We start from the raw sequence: 15,886 nt of genomic DNA on the forward strand, positions 1-15,886 counted from the left end.
GAGAGGGGCGCCAAGCCCACAGCATGGCTGTAAGAGTTCTTTCTTTAAGTTTTCTCACAAAGTTTGCTGGTTGGAGCCTGGCTTCCAGGTTCAAGTCCTCATCCGGGGGTAGCCTGGCTCAGGGGAGTGAGGGTTCCCTCTGGTTGGAAGGATTGCATGACCGGGCCACTCCAGAAGGAGTGCTGCTCTGTTCTGACGAACAGGAGCAATCCCTGTTGACTAGTCATTAACTGGGTTCAAGTCTCCTCTGGAGTGACGAGGTGGGGGTTCGAGGCACCCCCCCACCCTCCCACAAAGTCATTGAATCTGTCTTTGTGTTGCACCTGTGATCAGAGGAGGGGTCCTCTTAGATGGGGTTAAACCACCTCTGGAGTTGCTGAGTCTGTTTTGTGTTTGTTTGTTTTTGTTGAGGACTCAAAATGAACCTTGTTTTTCCACAGTCTGGCTTTTCTGGACTCCTAGGTGTCCTTTTTTTCCCCTTGCCCTCTCTATCAGGATTTAGTTACTCAGCCCGGGTCTAGTTTCAGGCTATTAGGGTGCTAAACCCCCTCTGGGGAAAACCTTGTGGCGTCTGCGTCACCACTAACCGTTACAAGTTGCTCCTGGGAGGTTGGAAACAGACCATAAGGAAAGACGCTAGAATACAGGGGAGCAAGCTCCAAGCCAGAGGAAAGCCCCTTGTGCTGCACCCTCCAGAGCTAGAAGGCCTTCAGGTACTCCCCATTGACCCGAGAGCAAATGATGCTTTTCTGTAACTGAGCCTGGCCGCAGTATTCACGGGAAGATGGGGAAAGATGGCCAGAATATGGGCCCCTAAGTGTTAACCCCATACTACAACTGGATCTATTTTGCAAAAGAACCAAGAAACGGGAAGAAATCCCTTATGTCCAGTGCTTCATGGCACTATGTCTAAATGAAGGGTTGAAGGTTGAATCTAAGACTTCAAAAATACTTCCCATATTACGAGGAGGACCTGCTCCTCCAAATCAGGGAAACATGGGACTCCGGAGGCCATAACAGGTCCAAACCATTTCCTGTCCCCGCCACCACCAGCAAGCAATCCCTCTACAGGGAATTGACTCTCCAACAACCAAGACCCTTCACCTTCCTCTGCCAGACAGTACAACGAGATTAGGAACCAGTTACAAACGTGGGATGTAGGTCCTAAGACAGGTGCCTGACAGTGTGGGGAGACTTATTAACGTGCACATCCCCTTTTCCACCTCTAATCTATGTAATTGGAAGGCACACAGTAAAGGATTGAGGACGGACCCAGAAGAGTTCATAAACCCGCCACACATGATCCAACCGGGCAGATACTCAAAGCCCGTCAACTACACTCTTTACAGCCGAGGAGAAGTCAGCTGTTCCATTAAAAGGTAGAGAACAAGCAGAAGGTGAACATGACCCAGGGTCGGACATCCGCAGGCCTAGTGAACAGGCTGTGTCAGAGACTGACCCTGGATGTCATCTCAATGACCTTGATGATCAAGAAAAGCCAGGACATTTTCGGGGTCTGCTTTTGAAAGCCATGCAAATAGCAAATAGTAAGCCAGCCACCCATTAAGTGGTCTAAATTAAGAGAGGTCCAACAGGGCCCTGAGGAAAACCCCTCTGCTTTTGTTCAGAGGTTGTGGGACTGCCTCAGGTGATTCACAAACTGGGATCCCCAGGCCCAGGGCAGTACAGTGATTCTTAATACCTATTTCTTTTCTTTTTTTCTTTTTTCTTTTTTGAGGAAGATTAGCCCTGAGCTAACTGCTGCCAGTCCTCCTGTTTTTGCTGAGGAAGACTGGCCCTGAGCTGACATCCGTGCTCATCTTCCTCTACTTTATACATGGGACGCCTACCACAGCATGGCTTGCCAAGCAGTGCCATGTCCACACCCAGGATCCGAACCGGTGAACCCCAGGCCACCGAAACGGAACGTGGGCACTTAACCGCTGCACCACTGGGCCAGCCCCTTAATACCTATTTCATATCTCAAAGTGCTCCAGACATCCATAGGAAACTCCAAAAGTTGGCCATAGGTCCTGATAGTAATCTTGCACAATTAGTAGAGGCTGCATTTAGGGTGTTCAACAACCAGGATGTAACTAAGAATGAAAAAGAAGACATGGGGGCCGCCCGGTGGGGCAGCAGTTAAGTTCACACGTTCCGCTTCTCCGCGGCCCGGGGTTCGCCGGTTCAGATCCCGGGTGCGGACGTGGTACTGCTTGGCACGCCATGCTGTGGTAGGCGTCCCACATATAAAGCAGAGGAAGATGGGCACGGATGTTAGCTCAGGGCCAGTCTTCCTCAGCAAAAAGAGGAGGATTGGCAGCAGTTAGCTCAGGGCTAATCTTCCTCAAAAAAATAAAATAAAATAAGAAGACATGATGAAAACACAAGCTGCCCTGTTAGCTGTGGCCCTCCAGTCTACTCAAGGTAACCTGAGGAAGAGAAGGAAGGTGACATGGGTTAGTGACTCTGGCTCCCAGCAAAGCACCAGAAAGCCACCAACAAAGTTGGGGACTAATCAGTTAGCATACAGATGAGATGTGATGGGGCTGTGGGGCTCCCCAGTTGGCTGTAGGAGCCCTGAGTGACCCTGGCAGTAGGAGAAGAACATGTTGAATTCTTGCTCCATATTGGAGCCACATTCTCCATATTGAACGCCCCAGAAGAGAAAGCTTTCTAAAGGAAAGTGTGACATAAAACAGGTATCAGGAAAAGGAGAGACCAAAAGGTCTCTGGAGCCCTTGACCTGTGAAATAGGATCAAAACTGTATGCACCAGAATGCCCTGTCCCCCTCTAGGGAAGTACGTGCTATCTAAGTTAGAGACCTCAATAAGCTGGGGACAAGACAAAATAGAGATCCAAGTCCCCAAAAGTTGGGGAATTGAGCTTATGGCCCTATTACAGGATACACCAGTGATGAGGATCAGGGCTGCCCCAGAGAGAGAAGCCCAAGGCATCCTGCACTACATACTGATCTCTGTCATCCCCCCGGAAGCACAGGAGTCCTGACCTGATCCCACCTGATTCCTCTCCAAAGGTATAGGACCACCCGATAACCAGACCCCACCTGCACCGATCCCATTTTAATGATTTTTTCATGATCTTTCCTTGGTCTTGTAAAGAAATAACTCACATACCTATGCCTTATAAATTTAGCCCTACCCTCAACCCACTGCAGCTTTTCATTACCCGTGGGTCCTGTCCCCATACTGCTCCATGCTATTCTCTGAATAAAAGAGCACTACTGCCAGACCTTGAGAGTCCAAGAAACCTTTCTTTCGACTCCTTGGCTCACCGAGCCCACATCAGTAGTGCTCCTTTATTCAGAGAACAGCATGAGGTCAGGACCCGTGGGCAGTGAAGAGCTGCAGGCATGGGGACGGGATTCATGGGCAGTGAAGAGCTGCAATGGGTTGAGCGTAGGGCTAAATTTATAAGGCATAAGTATGTGAGTTATTTTTTACTGGACAAAGGAAAGATCATTTTAAAAAGTCATTAAAATGGTGTCAGTGCAGGTGGGGTCTGGTTATCGGGTGGTCCTATAACTTTGGATATGAATCAGGTCGGATCAGGTCAGGAGTCCTATGCTTCCCAGAGGATGATACAGATCAGTATGTTTCGCAGGACGCCTTGGGCTTCTCTCCCTGGGGCACCCTTGATCCTCACCAAGGCCATGTTGTGGTGGCATTCCACATAGAGAACTAGAAGGACTTACAATGAGGATATACAACTATGTACTGGGGCTTTGGGGAGGAAAGAAAAAAACAACTTGCTAATGGAAGTGCCTGCACTAGCCTTACCAGACCTGAGCAAAACATTTGACCTCTATGTTCACGAAAGACAGGGGGCAGCTATTGGAGTGCTAACCCAAATGTTGGGCCCCCTAAAAAGAGCGGTAGCCTATTTCTCAAAGCGGCTAGACCCTGTGGTGAAAGGATGGCCCCCAAGCTTGAGAGCTGTAGCTGCCACCTGCCTCTTAATCAAGAAAGCAGAAAAACTGATGATGGGCCCACCTATGACGGTGGATCCCCCATCAAGGCTCTAGCCTACCAGAGACTAAAGGACATCTCTGGCTATCCCAGAATAGAATACTACAATATCAAGCTATGCTGCTAGATTGCCCTCAGATTTCTTTGAAACCCTGTCATACCTTAAACCCAGCTACCCTGCTCCTTGATTCAATGGGCCGGTTAGCCATGCTTGCCTGGAAGTGATTGACCAGGTTTACTCTAGCCGCAGAGATCTCCAGAGCAAACCATTGCCTAATACAGAGGAAGCATGGTTTGCAGAACTCTAACTGTGCTTTCTCTGTAGTTCACGCTCATGGAGCCATTTGGAAAGAAAGAGGACTTAACGGCAGCAGTAATGAAATTAAACACAGGCCAGAGATCCTCAAACTGCTAGAAGCGATACAGGGCCCCAAGGGAGTAGCTGTGTCCATCGTAAAGGCCATCAAAGGGGGGCACTCAGAGGCCATAAAAGGGAATAACTTGGCAGCTGCAGCTGCAAAAAGGGCTGCTATATCAGCAGAGCTTCTCCAGTTGCCATGAATTCCCACTCTACCCTTCTACACGTTGACACCAGTGTATTCCCCTGATGAAGTAAGGGAAGCCACTACACAGGGTTACCAGTGGTCCCCAGTAGTCAGGGGCTGGATGATCAACCAACGAGGGAAGATGTAAGTCCCCAAACAAACAGCTCGGGGGATCCTTAAGAATGCTCATGATTCTACCCATTATGGAAAAGAGAACTATACCTTTGGCTGATGAAGGTCACAAGCACCCCAGGTATAAAGGAATTTATTGAACAAATAACTGGACAATGCGTTTCTTGCCAGCAGAATAATGTGCAAACCAGACCTCCCACATATCCCCTGGCCAAAGTGACTCGAATTCGGGGAACTTTATGGGCGGACACTGCAAGTTGATTTTACTGTCATGCGGACGGCCCCAGGGAATACAAATACCTTTTGGTGTTTGCGAAATTTACTGGATGGATTGAAGCCTTTCCTTGTAGGTCAGAAAGAATGAATGAGGTAACAAAAGTGTTGTTAAAAAAAAAACAATTCCCTGTTTTGGGTCGCCTAGATCAATTCAGAGTGATAATGGGCCTGACTTTATATCAAAAATAACCTCTGGGCTGGCCCTGTGGCCGAAGTTCGAGCGCTCTGCTTCGGCAGCCCAGGGTTTCACTGGTTTAAATCCTGGGCGTGGACCTAGCACCACTCATCAGGCCATGCCAAGGCAGCTTCCCAGGTACCACAGCTAGAAGGCACCCACAACTAAAATATATACAACTATGTACTGGGGGGCTTTGGGGAGAAGGAAACATAAAATCTCTAAAAAAGAAAATAACCTCTGAAGTTAAGAATTTGACAAGATGCAACAGCCATTTATGATAAAAAAAAATCTTAACAAAATGTGGATAGAAGGAAATTACCTCAACATAATAAAGGCCATATATGACAAACCCACAGCCAACATCATACTCAGAGGGCAAAAACTGAACCTCTGAGAACAAGAACAAGACAAGGGTGCCCACTATCACCACTCTTATTCAACACAGTCCTGGAGTTTTTGGCCAGAGCAATTAGGCAAGAGAAAGGAATAAAAGGAATCCAAATAGGGAGGGAAGAAGTGAAACTCTCCCTGTTTGCAGACGACATAATCCTATATATAGAAAACCCTAAAGAATCCATTGGAAAACCGTTAGAAATAATTAACAATTACAGTAAAGTTGCAAGGTACAAAATCAACTTAGGAAAATCGGTTGCATTTCTATACTCTAATAACAAACTTACAGAAAGAGAACTCAAGAGTACAATTCCATTACAATTGCAGCAAAAAGAATAAAATATCTAGGAATAAATTTAACTAAGGAGATGGAGGACTTATACAATGAAAACTATAAGACATTATTGAAAAAAATAGATGATGACATAAAGAAATGGAAAGAGATTCCATGCACGTGGATCGGAAGAATAAACACAGTTAAAATGTCCATACTACCCAAAACAATCTACAGATTCAACACAATCCCAGTCAGAATCCCAATGACATTCTTCACAGAAATAGAACAAAGAATCCTAAAATTCATATGGGGTAACCAAAGACCCTGAATTGCTAAAGCAATCCTGAGAAAAAAGAACACAGCTGGAGGCATCACAATCCCTGACTTCAAAATGTACTACAAAGCCATAGTGATCAAAACAGCATGGTACTGATACAAAAAGAGGCACACAGATCAGTGGAACAGAACTGAAAGCCCAGAAATAAAACCACACATCTATGGACAGCTAATCTTCGACAAAGGAGCCAAGAACAATGGAGAAAAGATAGTCTCTTCAATAAACGATGCTGGGAAATCTGGACAACCACTTGCAAAGGAATGAAAGTAGACCACTATCTCAGGCCATACAGAAAAATAAACTAAAAATGGATTAAAAACTTGAAGATAAGTCCTGAAACCATAAAACTCCTGGAAGATAATATAGTACACTCTGTGACGTCGAACTTAAAAGGATCTTTTTGAATACCATGTCTTCTCAGACGAGGGAAGCAAAGGAAAAAATAAACAAGTGGGACTTCGTCAGACTAAAGAGCTTCTGCAAGGCAAAAGAAAGTAGGATCAAAACAAAAAGACAACCTACCAATTGGGAGAAAATATTTGCAAATCATATATCTGATAAGCGGTTAATCTCCATAATATATAAGGAACTCACACAACTGACAGCCTGATCAAAACATGGGCAGAGGATATGAACGGACATTTTTCCAAAGAAGATATACAGATGGCCAATAAACACGTGAAAAGATGTTCAACATCACTAATCATCAGGGAAATGCAAATCAAAACTACACTAAGATACCACCTTACGCCTGTTAAAATGGCTACAATGACTAAGACTAAATATAACAAATGTTGGAGAGGGTGTGGAGAGAAGGGAACCCCCATCCACTGCTGGTGGGAGTGCAAACTGGTTCCGCCACTATGGGAAACAGAAGGAGATTCCTCAAGAAACTAAAAATAGAACTGCCATATGACCCAGCTATCCCACTACTGGGTATCTACCCAAACAACTTGAAATCAACAATCCAAAGTAACATATACACCCCTATGTTCACTGCAGCACTATTCACAATAGCCAAGACATGGAAGCAACCCAAGTGCCCATCATGGATGATTAGACAAAGAAGGTGTGGTGTATATATATATATACAATGAAATACTACTCAGTCATAAAAAAAGACAAAATCATCCCATTTACAACAACACGGATGGACCTGCAGGGTATCATGCTAAGTCAAATAAGCCAGACTGAGAAAGACAAACCCATATGATTTCACTCATATGTGGAAGACAAACAAACACACGGACAAAGAGAACAGTTCAGTGGTTACCAGGGGAAGGGGGGTGGGGGTGGGCACAGGGCGTGAAGGGGAGCAGGTATGTGGTGACAGACAAGAAATAATGTACAACTGAAATTTCACAATGATGAAAACTATCATGAACCCAAAAAAGAAAAAGAAACTCTGAAGTAGCCAGAGTTTTAAAAATTAAATGGAGGCTACAAGCTGCCTGGAGACCACAATCGTCTGGAAAACCTGAGCGGTCCAATCAAACTTTAAAGAAAACCGTGGCTAAATTGTGCCAAGAGACGTAGGGAAAAATGGCTAAATTTACTGCCAATAGCCCTCAGATAAGGGCACCTCCAAAAGGCAAACTGAAGCTTGGCCCCCTTTTTTTTTTTTTTAAAGATTGGCACCTGGGTAACAACTGTTGCCAATCTTTTTTTTTTTCTTTCTGCTTTTATCTCCCCAAACTCCCCCTGTACACAGTTGTATATCTTAGTTGCACGTCCTTCTAGTCGTGGGATGTGGGACGCCACCTCAACATGGCCTGATGAGCAGTGCCATGTCCACGCCCAGGATCCGAACCCTGGGCCGCCGCAGCAGAGCATGCGAACTTAACCACTTGGCCATGGAGCCGGCCCCACTTGGCCCCTTTGAAATGACCTATGGGAAGCCATTCCATAAAGACACAGATTTGCTCACAAACCCAGACCCAGAGGTTTCTATGGAAATCAAACACCTAATGAATCTGAGCAAATGGTAGATGCACTCAATAAATACGGGAACTTCTGTCTTCCCTTGCCTAGGGAGGTCAAACTCCAACCATATGAGCTGGGAGATTGGGTCCATCTTAAAACTTGGAAAAGCGGTTCACCCCAAGATCAGCTAAATCCTATTTGGGTAGGGTCTCACTTGGTGTTACTGATCACTCACTCTTCTCTAAAATTAGAAGGAGCCACCCCTTGGATCTACCACACACAGGTGAAAAACATGCCCATGCCTGAACATCAAGAGATCATCAAAGACAATCCATGATGCTGAATTTTCCTGCAAACTACTCTCTGACTTGAAACTCTTGCTTCAGCAACAACATAAAGATAAAATAATCCCAATGACCTGTCAACCTTTGAATGGCTATCCTCCCCAGGCTCTGGCCTGAGCCCCAGCCAACCCCATACCACTTAGGCATGGTATGCTTACAAAGAGGTTGCATGTTCCTGGGTAGCAAGACTAGGTCCATCAGAGAAGAATGGGCAACCCAGTATCTAGACTATAAAGGAGCTGGTGGAATCTGGAGGGGAGGGAAGGATAGCATGCCCAGATCCTAAACAAACACTACAGGCACCGAGGCTATAAAATTACCCATGGTTGTTAGAACACGTTGCGGCCATTCCTGTGTGACCCACAAACCTACTTGAGATTAGCTGGAAATTCTGCTCCTCTGCTGGTCCCTATGACAATACGTCTACCCAGCAGGAAGCAGTTACAGAAGATGGACCTTTGACCTGTGCCCTTCAAGAAAGAGGAGCAGGAGAAAACTAGAGAAGGGATTTTGTCACCAAACTAATTGCCCTGAGGAACTCGAGGGTGGGTTCAGAAGAAGTTAATTGTTTTTCCAAATTGTTCTTTTTCCTTTTGTCATGTTAAGGAGATGAAATCACCAACCACCCTGAACCAGACCAGGCCTCACACAAGAGCTACACCTATGACATTGCCCTTATTTCTAATGCTAAGATCTCTCCAGGAGGAGCTTAGGCCTTGTTACCATAACCTGCAGTGTACGCGGAAGCTTGTTTCCACCTGAGCCTGCGCAAGAGGATACCCTCCTCTCCCTTTTGAATATTCATTCTCCATCCAAAATAAATGTCCCTGCTTCCCTTTGCTTGGAGAGCCACAACTTTGAAAATGACTCCTCATGGCCTACTTGCTGCAGACGTACCTCACTTTGTGTGACGACTGCTTCTGATGGAGAGTCTGATTCAACTCACCGGGAGGGAACCCACTTTGGTTTCAGTAACAAAAGGAGAATCTGTGGTATTTGAAGCACGACCATTCCCACCCTCCTCCTCATTCCCATTCTCCCCTGCTGGCTCAGCAAGGTGGAGACCACTGGAGCCAGAACCCAGGGCTCCCTCTCTCCCCAGTCCCAGCGGGAGGACTTTCTTCCTGGGAGGAGCAAGATACCAGCATTTCTCATGCCGCCTCCATCTACCTGTTATTGAGGCTCAGTCCCAGGAGAGTGTGGGGGAGAGGTTGGGGTTCCCTCTTCTACCCAGTTCCCACTCATGGAACGGAGGCTCACTTTGGTGGCATTATGCTGAGAATACTGGGGTGTTGATCCTCCTTGCCCCACATGAGGTGGTGGTCGCATGCCAGGAGAGACAAGCTGAGAGGATCTCAGGCTGCTGTTCACATTCACCAAATGCTGGGCTTCTGGAGCAGGGATGTCACTCAGAGAGCAGCTTGCCACTGTCCCCAACCCTGAATCCAGAGCCCTGGCTTATAGATTTTACCTGAAGGGACAGCACCTGGTCTCTTCCCAAAGGAACGGACTGCATTTGCCCCCTTAGGGAAATCCAGTCCTAAGGGCACTCTCAAGAAAGAGGAGGTTGTGGGGGCCGGCCTGGTGGCACAGTGGTTAAGTGCGCACGTTCTGCTTCAGCGGCCTGGGGTTCACTGGTTCGGATACCGGGTATGGACATGACACCGCTTGGCAAAAGCCATGCTGTGGTAGGTGTCCCATATATAAAGGGGAGGAAGATGGACAACGATGTTAGCTCAGGGCCAGTCTTCCTCAGCAAAAAGAGGAGAGGCGGATTGGCAGCAGTTAGCTCAGGGCTGATCTTCCTCAAAAAAAAAAAAAAAGGGAAGGTTGTGTTGAAAGGCAACTGGGAGAACCAAGATACAGCTTAAATTACAAGCCCTCTAGTTTGCAAGGGGGAGACCGGGGAATAAGATAGCTGGGAGGAACCCACCTGGGGTCAGAAAAAGTATCACTGATCTCAGAAACTATTCCTTTCAAAGGAATCAGAATTTGACTGAACTAGTTTGTAGAGAACTGAGCAATGAGCAAGCAATGAGTGGAGTTTCACAGCTTGGTGTGGTCAAGAGAGGAAGGGAGCCCTACCAAGACCACTGCTATCCAGGTTGCCCAGGGCATCCCCAAAGCTGTGCCTTCCTGAGGAGCAACAACAAAGGCAGGGGTGGGGCTGGGACAGACCTCACTAAAATAATCCGGCCAGTCACTAAGCAAACAACTATGCAAATAACAATAATAAACTACGGAGGGGTGGGGGAGCAGTACCCAGACTTGCTACAATATATCTAAAATGACCAATTTTCAGTAAAAAATTATGAGGCATGCAAAGAAACAGGAAAGTAAGACCCACACACTGGAAAAAAGCAGGCAACAGAAACTATCCTTGAGAGTGACCAAGTGCTGGAAAAAGACTTTAAATCTTTATGAACATATTCACAGAACTAAAGGAAACTATGATTAAAGAAGCAAAGGAAGGATTATAAAGGAATACTACGAGTAACTGAGTACCAACAAATTAGATAATTTAGATGAACGGACAAATTCTTAGAAAGACGCGAACTACTCTGACTGACTCAAGAGGAAACAGACAACCTGAATAGACCGATAACAAGTAAAGAGATTGTAGTAGTAGAGGGAGGGGGGGAGGAAGGAAGGAAGAAGGAAGGAAGAAGGAAGGAAGGAAGGAAGGAAAGAACTATGCACAAAGAAAAGTCTGGATGGCGTGATTGCTGAATTCTACCAAAAACTTATAGAACTGATACCAATTCTTCATAAACTCTTCCGAAAAAGAGGGAACACTCCCCAACTTATTTTTATGAAGCCAGTATTACCCTGATACCAAATCCAGACAAAGACATCAAAAGAAAATAAAACCTCAGACCAATATCTCTTATGAATATGGATACAAGAATCCTCAACAAATTATTAGCAAACTGAATCCAGCAACAGACATATTTTAAGAAGTTATATACCATGACCAAATGGGATTTATCCTAGGCCTGCAAGGTTGGCTCAACATTGGAAAATGACTGTATTAATCATGGTTTTTTTTCCTCTATATTTTATGATGCTTTGACCTGGGGCCAGGAGATGGCCCTCCTAGGGATATTGAATTCCTAGAGATAGTAAACAACTTGCCTTTCACACGAACCAACCAATCCAAAGTCCATTTCCCAAACGCCTCCTTTATTTAACTCCTCCACCAAGCCAATACTTTCCCTGCCCTAAATCGGCCACGACCAGGTACCTGACGATGAGAGCACCCTACAGCCCAGAGCCCACTGAAATCGCTCACACTATCCCATCCTAAGATTGCTCAAACTTACCTACCATGCTCTGCCCACTCCTTCCTGCAGAAACCACAATAAGGCAGTGTGGGATGCTCCCTTCTCTTGGGAATTTTAAGGCAGCTGTCTCTCTACCTGTCACCTTACTACATCTGATTAAAACAAATCTTGGGTGCACTTTAAAATAATGATTTAACGTAACACATCATATCAATAGAATAAAAAACAAAGGTCACATATCTTAATAGATGCAGAAAAGGCATTTGACAAAATCCAACACCCTTTCTTGATAAAAACACACAACAAATAGGAATAGAAAGGAACTTCCTCAATCCAATAAAGGGCATCTATGAAAAATCCATGAGTAGTAGTCATGGTTACTGGTCAAGACTGAACGTTACCCCCTGAGATCAGGAAAAATACAAGAATTTCTACTCTTGACACTTTTATTCAATATTGTATTGGAAGTTCTAGCCAGGGCAATTAGGCAGGAAAAGGAAATAAAAGTCATCCAGATAGGAAAAGAAGTAAAATGATCTCTATTTGCAGATGACATCATCTTGTATATAGAATATCCTGAGGAATCCACTAAAAAAAAACATTAAAACCAATAAATGAGCTCAGTAAAGTTGCAAGATACAAGATCAACACACAAAAATCAATTGTATTTCTATACACTTTAAATGAACAATCTGAAAATGAAATTAAGAAGACACTTTCATTTCTAACAGCACCAAAAAGAATAAAATACCTTAGGAATAAAGTTAACAAAAGGGGTGCAAAATATATACTCTGAATACTACAAAACATTGCTGAAACTAAAGAAGATCTAAAAATTGGAAAAACATCCCCTGTTCACAGATGAGAAGACTTAGCATCGTTAAGACGGTGATATTCCCCAAATTGATGTACAGATTCAACGCAATCTCTATCTGAATCCCACCTGACTTCTTCATAGAAATTGATAAGCTGACTGTAAAATTCACAGGGAATTCCAAGTCACCCAGAATAGCCTAAACAATCTTTAAAAAAATAAAAAAGTAGAATTCACACTTTCCAATTTCACAACTTAGTACAAACCAACAGTGATCAAGGCAGTGTGGTACTGGCACGACGAGAGACATGCAGAGTAATGTAATGGAATTGAGAGTCAAGAAATAAACCAAGCCATCTATGGTCAACTGATTTCGCAAGGCTGCCAAAATGGGGAAATAACAGCCTTTGCAAGAAATGAGGCTGGGAAGACTCGATGGCCACATGCAAAAGAATGAACTTGGATTCTTACTTCATACCATATACAAAAATTAACTCAAAATGGACCAAAGACTTACATTTAAGAGATAAAACTATAAAAGAAACATAAATCCTCATGGCCTTGGATTGGCCAAAGGATTCTTAGATATGACACCAAAACCATAGCTAATTTTTTAAAAATCGGACTTCATCAAAATTTTTGTGCTCCAAAGGACACCATCAAGAAAGTGAAAAGACAACCCGTAGAATGAGAGAAAACTTGCAAATCATCTATTTAATAGGAATTGTATCCAGAATATATAAAGAACAGCTCAATATAAAAAAGATAATCTAATTTTAAAATGAGCAAAGGATCTGAATAGACATTTTTCCAAGGAAGATATGCTAATGGGCAATAAGCACATGAAAAGATGCTTGACATCATTAGCCATCAGGGAAATGCAAATCAAAACCATGAGATAACTTCACACCAACTAGAATGGCTAAAAGAAAGTCCGAAAACAAGTGTTGGCCAGAATTGGAGAAAGTGAAACCCTTATATTGCTGGTGGGAATATAAAACAGTGTGGCTGCTTTGGAAAAATCTGGGAGTTCCTCAAATGATTAAACAGCTACCATACGACTCAGCAATTCCAAGCCTCGGTATATAACCAAGAAAAACGAAAACACGTCCAAAAAAACTTGTCCAAAACACTTGTGTGTTTATAGCAGCATTATTCATAATAGTCCACAGGTAGAAACAACCTAAATATCTACTGTTCCACCACAGGCCCGGCTGGGCTAGGACAGCGGGAGATCTTGCCGAGACAGAAGAAACGACCCGGGGACTGTGAACGAGACATATAGGTTTATTGGGTCCTACTTACAGGAGCGTGTCCAGCTGCAGCCGGATGGATGGAAGTGTGCACCCACAACCGGCCCCCAAGAGAAGCTTGCTTAAGTAGGCAGAGGAACAAAGGCTGCAGGCTTGCCAAGGGGCTGTCCTTGGTACAACCAGCGTTCCCAGAACAGTAGGTCACATGGAGGGGCTGTGTCCCTGTAAGACATGATGTTCTTCTCGTGGGATAAGAGGATCCGGGCTGGCCAGGCCCAGATCGTTACAAATCCCGGTAGCTGGGCTGCCTGCCCAGAAGGGAGCCAGGACACATGGCTGCAATGGGCCTGGGGGCTTTTGCTGAACAAGCAAGGCCCAGGTCCCACAACCACTGTTGAATGGATAAACAAAATGTGGTATATTCATACAATGGAATATTATCCAGCCGTAAAGAGATTTTTTTTTAAAGATTTTATGCATTTATTTTCTCTTCTCCCCAAAGCCCCCCAGTACATAGTTATGTATTCTAATTGTCAGTGTCTCTGGTTGTGCTATGTGAGACGCTGCCTCAGCGTAGCCTGATGAGCAGTGCCGTGTCCGTGCCCAGGATCCGAACTGGCAAAACCCTGGGCCACTGAAGCGGAGCTTGTGAACTTAACCACTGGGCCACGGGGCCGGCCCCTGAGAAATTTTGATATACGCTGCAATAGGGATAGACCTTAATTAAAAACGTTACGTTAAATGGAAGCAGCCAGGAACAAGACTACATATTATATAATCCCATTGATATGAAAGGTACAGAACGAGGAACATGTAGAGGCAGAGATCAGATTAATGGTTCCTTAGAATTGGGCAAGTAAGGATAACTAAAGGGTACAAAGATTCTTTTTTGAGGTGATAAAAAATGTTCTACAGCTGGTGATGGTTGCATGTATCTGTGAATATACTTAAATCATTGAATTGTACCCTTTAAATGAGTGAATTTACAGTATGTAAACTATATGTCAAAAAGACCATTTAAAAGAGATTATGGTGAAAAACTATAGCAGATAACATTGAGAACTTGTCAGGCACGATGCTCACTGATTTATGTTATTTCATCTAGTCTTTCTAACAGCAACTCTGAGATATCAATACCTTCACCTTACACATGAGACCAAGGCTCAGAGAGCTCAACACGTTGCTCAGTGTTACGAGGTAAGTGAAATAATCAGGTATCCAACCAAGTTCATGACTTCAAGGCTCCTGAGAATGCACTGCCTCTTATATGTAGCAAAGAAAGTCTCCTAACATTGGTTCTCTGATCCCATAATCAAGACAGACTGGATACGAAGTCAGAAACTGAAGCAGGGTCCACGTCACCCGAGGCATTACAGCTATCCAGGTGTGATCCACAACCTCTTGCCCTCAGAATCATCTCTTGAATTCATCCCCTTTCCTCCTTGCTACTAGTCTAACCTAAGCTAATCAACTCTGGTGGCAGACTTTTTTTCATGGAGCCTAAAGGCTGTGTAAACACGCAGCTGTTTCAGTGCCTCCTTCCATGTCCTGACTGACTGTTTAAAAACTCAGTTACTCGTTCGAGCAATATTAAAGGCCACAGCCCTGGAATAACTTTCAGTGTGTTGATGGGTTAGGTTATAAAATGGTTTTATTTCCTTTTTTTTGCCAGAACATTTAATTTACTGATCACAAGTTAATTCGTTGACACTTTTTTTGGTCAGCAGCCTGAGAAATCATGCCACCTTCTAAGACAAACAGTGGCTATACTTACAGAGATCTAGTTCTGTGTATACAGTTATCGAATTATATATCTGCCTGAGTGCTGGAATTTTTTCTGCAATTTAGATGAACGTTAAGGGACAGGACAGAACTGATACCAATTGAAAACGTGCGCAGCAGTGTCGAATACTGATGGACAAGAGAGAAAAAGCAGGGAGTTGTACAAGTGAGAAGGAAGACCTTGTATCCGGTCATCGTTACCTTGTATCCCATTCAAGATCGGCTACTGTCAAATAAGCCTTTGCATGTTGTTCTGACTAGCACATCCAAACTGTAATTATCCTAACTTAGGCTCACCTCCAATGCTTCCCTCTCTAGGAAGTCTTCAAGATCTCTCCAGGCAGAATTAACTATACCC

This window comes from Equus quagga, chromosome 12 (assembly GCF_021613505.1).
Source record: "Equus quagga isolate Etosha38 chromosome 12, UCLA_HA_Equagga_1.0, whole genome shotgun sequence".
Taxonomy (NCBI): domain Eukaryota; kingdom Metazoa; phylum Chordata; class Mammalia; order Perissodactyla; family Equidae; genus Equus; species Equus quagga.